A 9,497-nucleotide genomic window follows, 5' to 3' on the forward strand; every position below is an offset into this window, starting at 1 on the left:
ACCCCATTTTATTTTGTCCCCCATGCTTCATATAAACAATTACAAAATGTACAATTCCTAAACTACCCCTCTGACCCTATTACAAATTACTATTTTACCCCCGAAAGTACTATAAATTACCAAACTACCCATCAGCTATAACACATCAATTAATCAAACTTAACCAAAATATAGACAATATGATCAATTTCTAACAATGTTCAAACAACAATATGAACACGGATGAACATCATAACAACAATATCACATGAACACGATTTTAACAACATTTCAACAACAAATCAACATGAACACAAATTGAACAACAAAGAACAACTAAAATTTGATTGAACAATATTTTAGCAACAAACAATCCTATTTTCGGATTCAACAACTACAACAAACAAGTATATTTAGATTTCTAAATTCAATCATATTGAACTTAAAATCCACTCTAACAACATTACAACAAACAATTCTTATATTAAACTTTAAACAAGATTATGAGACCAATTCAAGAAATAATCACAAATGGTAATCAAGGAATCAAACTATACACATTTCGGATTCAAAATCAAACAAACATAATATGAACATGAATTAAATCTAAAAATAAAAACGACGGATTCAAATGACTAAAACCAACATACTTTCCTTATTACAACTAAATTCTTTTAGGCAAATGACAAAACAAAAACTAAGAAGAAACAATTATGAATTTAAACTTGAACTTAACAATATTAACAATTTCCGGAAAATACATCAAATACATGAAACAAATTGAAGAAACAATTAATTAAATTTTAATTTGAATCTAACAAATATTAAACTAACAAATATTCACTTAAACAATAAAACAAACATGAAATAAATATGAAAAAAAAAACTAATTAAATTTCCATTTAAAATCTGAAAATTAATTTAACAAAACACATGTACAAACTAAAAAATTATTTCAACGACGAACAAACAAAACAAGAATTGAATCATTTAACGATTTTGGATCCGGAAAATATCAAACAAAAATATGGACATAAATAAAACTTAGAACAACTAACCGGAGATGAACAACGACGAACTCGAACCATGTATGGACTGTTTTGACAAATATCGACCAAAGCTCGAACAAAAGCTTGAATTCGAATTTAAGAAATAACGTCGAAATAGTAGCAGCAGTTGGAACGATGAAGTGAAGAAACAGATGCCGACTCAAAACAAACAGCTCGACCTCGACGTGACTGGAAGGAGGCAAACGAGCAGCATCGCGGCAGCAGCAGCTCGGAGGAAGGAGGAGAAGTAGCAGCGACGTGTTTGGTTACGTCAAGAAGCTGGCGCGGGCAGCAGCAGACGAGGCAGCTAGGGTCATCCATGGTCGGAGAAGGAAAAGCTTGAACAACTGGTCTTTTGGACGTGCGGTTGAGGGCTGCCATGGACGTCGAGCTCAAACTCGAGCTTGACGTCGAACGACGAAGATGAAGTCGCGATGGATGGTGAAGCAGAAGGAGCAACAGTGGCGACGAGCTGTTCGTTAGCTTTTGTTTGGATCACCAACGCAGCTGGGTGGTTGAAGAAGACGATGCAAGGGCAGCCATGGTCGATCAAGCTTTGAGCTTGACAAAAGAGATGAAGCTATGGTAGCGACGGTGTTATGGTGGGTCGTTGGAGATCGAGGGACTTGTGTCGTTTGGTCGAGGAAGAAGAAGGCGGAAGCAGTTGGTTGAGGGCAGCCATTGATGGAGTTTGGAGCTTTTGGGAAGATGAAGAATAGAAGAAGAAGGAAGATAGGGGGGCGGGTCTTTTTCTTATTTTTAGGGTTTTTTCTTCTTTTTTCTTTTGTTTTGTGTTGTAAAATGTAAGACAAAGGGGTTTGGGTCTTTTGGGTTATGGACTAGGTCGACCTAGTTCGAAATGGACTGGGTCGTAGGGAAGATTGGGCCATTTTTTGGGCCTGTGGCTTGAAATTGAAGAAGAGGCCTAATTCCGACTTTCTTTATATTTTCGCTTTCTTTTCTTCTTTTATTTTTCTAAAACTAAATTATAAAAATACTTAAACTATTATTAAGAACTAAATTAAGTTATAAAAGTGCAAATTAACTCCCAATAACAATTAACGCACAATTAAGTATTAATTAAGCATAAAATCGTATATTTGGACATTAAATGCTAGAAATGCAAACGATGCCTATTTTGTAATTTTTAATTTTTGTAAAACAAATTTAATTACTAACAATTGTAGAATTAAATCTTACATGCAAAATGCGACATATTTTTGTATTTTTTATTAATTTAGCAAATAAACACGCACAAACAAATGCCAATAATTATTCAAAATATAACAAAATATCACAAAATTGCACACCAAAGAAAAATCATTTTATTTTTTTGAATTTTTTGGGAGTAATTCTCATATAGGGCAAAAATCACGTGCTTACAAGCACCTGTATAACATATATATTCTTCTTACAAATTATGCAATTGTCATATTTAATACAACATACCAAATAATGGATCAAAAATAATCCCAGCATAACTTATCCTAACATAACTTATACCAATATAACTTATCTCGGCATAAGCCGTATTCAAACCAAACGACCCCTAAGGAATCTAAGCTATTTGACATGGTGAACTGAGTAGTGTTGGAGTGAAAATCCAGGGTAGTCCAGTTTGCTATTTTTCTTTTTTATCTTCAGCTATAATTCTCTTAGTTGGTAATAAAACTGCTTATTTACCACACAAAAAACAAGGTAGCTTCTCAATTTCTCATTTCTACAAAGTATCCTATGCCAATTTGGGTTGAATTATAAAATTTGCGTCTATTTATTTACATAATTGATTATGTATATGCTTTGGCGAACTAAAGATTCTACTAAGTCAGTAGTTTATTATTTGGTATAAAGTGAACGTCTTAGAGACAAATTTAATGCACGTTTAATTAAACATTTAAAATAAATAGCGAATATATTCTAGAACAGCCAGGGCCTATACCTTTTTTTTTTTGACCATCGAGCTATAATCGATGGGCAGACCCCTATTGGGTAACCTTTGATCAGATGGTAAATTATATACCGAGCCTAATGTGGCCGAGCGCCTATGAGCGAGTCCAGTTGACCGAGATATAGAGCCTAGTATGGCAGAGCGCCTATGAGCGAGCCTAGTACTGCATTTCATGAGTGCAGGTTCAGACAGACAGGTGGGTAGAACTCATTAAGTGGTGTCCGAGTTCAGCTTACACTGTGTTTGGATCATTGTTCCCCATCGTTTAATAATGTATTGTATTGTATTGTACTGTACTGTATTGTATCGTTTTGATGGATACAACGTTTGGATAGACTGTATTATTTGCTGTTGTTAAATAACATCTTTATTGTTTGGTTTGACTTTATTGTACTGTACTGCTAAGTTTACTAAAATACCCTCAATTATTTTAAACAAGATATACATATAGAAAAAACAAATGTAAGAACATACTAAAACGGGCATTCATGTGAATAACATTCTCCATTTTGTTTTCACATCCAAATAAGAAACCATTACTAATTTCTATAGACCTCCTTTGTTGTTGTAATTAATTCTCATTTTTTTAATATAGGTAAACATTTAGATGAACTCAATCCACACAATTCAACAGATAGAAAAGTAACTCCATGAAATCTGAAAATGAGGAAAAAATAAAGAAAAAGATGATATTGTTCCATATCTCAAAGAAACTAAATAATTCCAAACTGAAAATCCACATGAAGTGGAATAATGTGAACTCCATTTCTAACTCAGTTATCCACAGTCAATCTCTCTTGATTGCCCCATCAAAACAGAGTAGACAACGGATCTTGATTTCATGACCTTTAATGTGGTAAATAATCCATAACTTAAACTCTTAAAGTGCATAATATAATAAAAATTTCTAGCAACATGACATATAAAATTCATATCGATCTAGTCAAAGTCCATAAAATCCTCAATAGCTAAAGCACAAAAAAAATTTAGTCTAACTCAATTGCCAGTGACGACATCAAGGTCAGTAAAAGAAATTTGCGGCCTTCCAATGGACACCCAATCAGTATGCGGCACAAGACTGCATGTTTGCAAAGAAATATATAAGCTTTCATGTGCATACTAGGCTCTAAATCCAACACTTATACTATTTTCCATATCTCACTCTCAGGAATAGGTGGCATAGTTGAAAGGCGATTAATTGCATTAGCCAAATTATTCATCTCACCTCTCAACATATCAGCCATGCCTTCAAGATGATCATGTTTAGATTTTTTATTCCTGCTAGAAGTAGGTACCTCTGAATATGCATTGGATTTACATGCTTCCTGAGTTGATTAATATTGCTCATGTTGTCGATGTTCCTCGATATTTTCCAAAGAGGCAGCATTCATGGAAATTAGTTCATCTACCTCATCAATAGTCAATGAATTATCACTTGATTTTCTCAAATTATTACGAGCACCCCTTTTTGCCATATCTGCTCCAGTCTCAGCTTACTTTCCAGTAGCTCTATCCCTTCCATATAGCTCAATTAGCTTATCATAATTTCTAATCGGCTTGTTTCTCCATTCAGCAGCTTCAGGCTTAATCTGCACACAAAAAAAGTACAATATAATAATGCAGAAAATGAGATAAACATTATAAGATGCAAATCAAGAACAAAACTGCTAAAAATAAATGTACCTGTATCAATTGATCTCATACTTCAGATTCAACATTCCACATATTTGTGTTGGAATCCCATGCAAACCCGCTCATCCCATTTTGAAATGTGTCATAACACTCGCTAAATTTTGTTTTAATATTTCTCATTCGGTTGTGAACTCTCTCCTTGGTAAAAAGTTTATCTGAAAATTTTGATTGCATCTCTTTCACTATATTGTCAATCGTGTATGCAGTAAAAGTTCCACCAACCTTGTTTCCAAGTGTGTGCTCATGATAGAATGCATCAATTAAGGCATTATCCATAGCATTTGACCAAATACAAACAAAAGTGTTATCTGAAAGATTTGTGTCGCCTGAGGATGTCTTTGACCTTTTCGGCATATTGATAACTACATAATTAAGAGATATTCATAAGACTTAATAAAAAATTTATCAGACATAATATTTGTAAGAGCTATAAAATAAAATAAATGCATAGTACATAATATATTTTATTCAAATAATAGCCGAAATTACTTTCAAACAACATCAAATAAATAAACACGAAAAAATTCGTTGACTTTTTCTCTCCTAGAAGATTAAACTTGATAATTAGCCCACATGTCAGCTGCTATGCCATCTCTAATTAACTCCCCCCTTCTAAACTCCTCATTACTTTGCCAAGGATTTGGTGGTTCGTCATGCGCATCATTATCATTCACAAGCTCTGCATCAACTTGTGCAAGTAACTCATCATTTGGATATGCACCTCTTAAGTAGTTGTGCAAAATACAACATGCAAAAATAATAAGCTTTTTGGTTTCAACACTATATGACGGTTCAGTTGAACTAGAAATTATAGGAAATCTCTTTTTAAGAACTCCAAAAGCTCCTTCAATAGCATTACGCAAAGATGCGTGTCGCAGATTAAATAATTCACGAGGATTTCGAGGATGGATTTCTTGAATACTCTTTCAAGTGATATTGCTCCCCATGATAAGGCGTAATAAGTCCACTTCTCAACATCAATCCAGCATCAATAAGGTAGTATTTTCCTAAAGATAAAAAGTAAAAAACTTTAATTATTTATTCATCACCTCTAACTTTCCCTATATAAATATATGAAATATTTACCTTCTGGAAGTTTTAGCGGATCTTGTCTATTTAACGCTTCTTTCATGATTCTTGAATCAGATGCCGTCCCTTCCCAACTAGCTAACACATATGTGAATTTTAAATCAAATGTGCATGCAGCCAATACATTTTGTGTTGGATAATCTTTTCTTCCACGGTATCTGAGTGCTTCACATTGTGAAACTTTAACGCGTATATGTGTTCCATCAATTGCACCAATACAATCCTGACATTATTATAATAAATTATATGCAATCAACCTTGAATTTAGTTAAAAGTTCAATAAATTGTATTTGTGTTCACTAGGGGTGGCAAATGGGCGGGTTGGGCTAAATCTGGGCGGGTCAAGATGGGTTAGGTTAAGAAATGGGTATTTGTCCAACCCAGCCCAAGTGTACTTGGGCTAAGATGGGTTGGGTCAAGATGAGCTAAACAATGGGTCATAACCCAACCCGCCTAACTTGATCTATGTTTTAGAATCATGCTCATCTTGCATAAAAAAGGCCTTTTTATCTTAAAATGTGTAAGTCGAAAAAAATTTGGGGTAGGGTGGGGGGTTGGGGTGGGTGGGTGGTGCAGAAAAACGAAAAAACAGAAAATAGAAAATTAAAAATAAAAAAAACGCAATTTTTTTGGAAATACAAAAAAAATACTTTTTTGAGGGGAGGGGAGGTTTTGCGGGGGGGGGGGGGGGGGGGGGTGGGGGTGCAAAAAATAATAGAAAATTAAAAATACAAAAAGATAAAGTAAAAAGAATTTTTGTAAGGGGGGGGGGGGTTGCAGAAAATTGAAAATAAAAAAAAAGTAAAAAAATTTTTTTTTAGGGGAGGGGAGTTTTGCGGGGGAGGGGGGGGGAGGTGGAGATGCAAAAAAATACAAAAAAAAACGTAAATTTTTTTTTTGAGGAGGCGGGTGGGGGATTGGTGGTGCAGAAAAAAAAAGTAAATTTTTTTTTTTGAGGGGAGAGGGGTTTTGCGGGAGGGGGAGAGGGTAGGGTGGGTTGATGGTGCAGAAAAACTAAAGAACATAAAATTTAAAATACAAAAAAAAAAGAAGTAAAATATGGGCTACTAGATAAATTTCTATATAAGTTAGGTTGAGATATCTTTTGTTTTGGGTGAGTTTCATAGATTGTATCTGGGCTGCTTAATGAGTTAGAATGAATTATAAAATATAATAGGTTAACTTGGGCTCAATCCAAATTAACCCATGAGTTAAAATGTTTATAACTCAACCCATTAATCTTTGAGCGGGTTGGACAGGTTAGATGGGTTTGGGCTCAAATTGCCACCGCTAGTGTTCACCTTAAAATATGGGTAGAATCTTGGGCTGCTGGCAATTTCATAAGGAACTTGAGAGCCATCAGGTTGTTTAATAAATTTTTCATATAACTCCAAATCGCTCGCAAGACAATATGAAAATGACGACTAACCGACTCCCCAGATCGTCGAAAGATAAAAGTTAACTCGCGATTCGTCGTATTATGTGCTAACAGGTAAAGTGTTTTTGCAACTTGCTCTTCAACTATAGTTTGAAATGCTGGTCTAAGATCACCCTCTCTAACTAACATCTCACATAGATCGGTAAAAGTTAAAGGGGTCATTCTTATAATATTAAGACAAAGTTCAGTTGAGAATAAATGACTCAATAATTCATGTCTAACTTGTTCACTTTCCAGTCGTATATCATGTGTGATTGTACGTCGGTCATTTTCAATCTCACGTACATAAGTCCAAAACAAAATAGCCACTAAGCAAACAACATATGTAGCTAAAGAAGGAGAATTCAGATACATACTAATAGGATTGTACAAAAAAGAGAATTCTAGTCAAATATTTCATCACATTACCTTAAATTAATTAAGTAAACAACAAAATATATAAGCAAATTTATTTATTACAACAGAAGCCACACATAATTCACGTGAATACACAAGAAAAGAGATGGAAAAAATAATCTTAAATTTCTAAAAAGATTCAACAAAGTGAATCAAAATCAGCATGTCTCTGGTTCCCTGCCCCCAAATTTTCCATTAAACTAAAATTAAAAGCCAAAAGTATTCGGCTAAAACCAACCGTAAATGGTACATAATAAAAATGAGCAAAATACACATGACACACAATAGCAAAAGTGGAGTTAGTTAAAAGAGATGACTAGTTGCACGGCAAAAAACTAGTCTTTCTGCTGAAAACTAAAAGAGATGAAAACTAATCCTGGGCAACAACAGGAAGAAAAGAGATGAAAATTAAACTGTAAAAATTTTGTTGGAAAGAGACGATACGTCGTTGACTAGTTGCACGGCAGAAAGAAGATGGAGACAAAGTACTTATTAGTTTGGTGAATATAATATAAATAATAGGGAAAATGGTAAAATTGAAATATAGAATAATAAGTGTGAGCATAATTGGAAAGGAAAATACGGAACAATCCCACCACACCGGTTTGGTTGTTTCATAAAATGGGGTTTTTCATTGTTCCGAAACAATGAATTTATCAATACGATACAATCAATTTATATTAACAATCAAAACAAACATTGTATCTGGGGTAACAATATAATACAATACAACCGAAAACAACCATCCAAACAACGCGATAGTCAATAAGCTCCATACCCTTCAAAGTTGCCAGGTCTAGAGCTTTATGTACATCTTGTGTATATATGTATATGTATATATATATATATATATATATATATATATATATATATATATATATATATATATATGTTATTATGAGTAGGTTGGGAAGCGAACAGCCAGGGCCTATGTCAAATTACCCAATTCATTTCGCGTTATATATTTCTATTTAGATCCCTATCTTTTGTACTTGTCTAAAATAAATGTTTTGATAAAGAACGATCTTATTCTACTTGCCTAAAATTATTAGTAATCTATAGCTTCTTTACAATAGTGATTATTAGGAAAATATTTAATTAACTTCTGGAATCAAAAGCTTGCCCAAAACAAAAACATTTGAAATAATTATAGTTTTTTTTACATGAGTGAACTACAGTGAAAAAGGAGGGTTTTTTATTTTAAAAAAATCTAAAATCACACGACATTTTACCAAAAGTGCTTTTTGCCTAAAAGAAAAGCTTATTTTGAAGAATCACATTTTTGGAAAAAACAATTTGCAAAATATTTAAAACATTCTGTACAAACAAACGTGTGACTTAATGATCACCTAGCATCTGAAGCAAGATTTTTATCTTCGCTGTAAGTCTCAAAAATTCAGAAAAATATAAGGTAAAGCATAAATCAAACTTTAAAAGCTTTATATGAGACTAAATCATAACATTAACTCAAAGTAGAAATAACCAAAAACAAAAACAAAAGGCAATACTAAGAAAAGTAATGAGGAAGAAGTAGCAGGTGGGGAGTTCCTCTCAGACAAATGCCTCGTATTGTCCTCACGATTTAAATTGAATGGATTTCAATCAGACTCGTCATCTGTTTTGTTCATCACTGAGGAACTACTCCACCCCACCACCTTCTCAATTCAAAAAAGAACAAAGAAAATTTGGATGTTCAAAAGATAAAAACCCATTCCCTACTGATATGTGTGTGCGCGGGGGCGCTCTAATAAACATTGCTTACCTCCTTCACAGCAAGATTATGGCAAGCTTAGATTGAAGCAGTTGTACTTATAGGCGTCAGTAGGTTAGGGTTTGGCTTTAGGGTTTTTGCAACCGAGAAGAGCTGCCTAAATTGACAAAAGATTTGAGGAAATACACTGGGCCG

At 33.7% G+C, this 9,497-nt stretch overlaps 1 non-coding gene across 1 annotated transcript; it reads right to left on the reverse strand.

Moving 5' to 3' along the window:
• Positions 1-9,137: 9,137 nt before the first annotated feature.
• On the reverse strand, positions 9,138-9,227 carry LOC142179713 (small nucleolar RNA SNOR75). Its single transcript, XR_012708256.1, has one exon. It is a non-coding gene; the product is annotated as a small nucleolar RNA SNOR75 (small nucleolar RNA).
• Between the last annotated feature and the right edge of the window lie 270 nt (positions 9,228-9,497).

Source organism: Nicotiana tabacum, chromosome 3, assembly GCF_000715075.1.
Source record: "Nicotiana tabacum cultivar K326 chromosome 3, ASM71507v2, whole genome shotgun sequence".
Lineage (NCBI taxonomy): Eukaryota > Viridiplantae > Streptophyta > Magnoliopsida > Solanales > Solanaceae > Nicotiana > Nicotiana tabacum.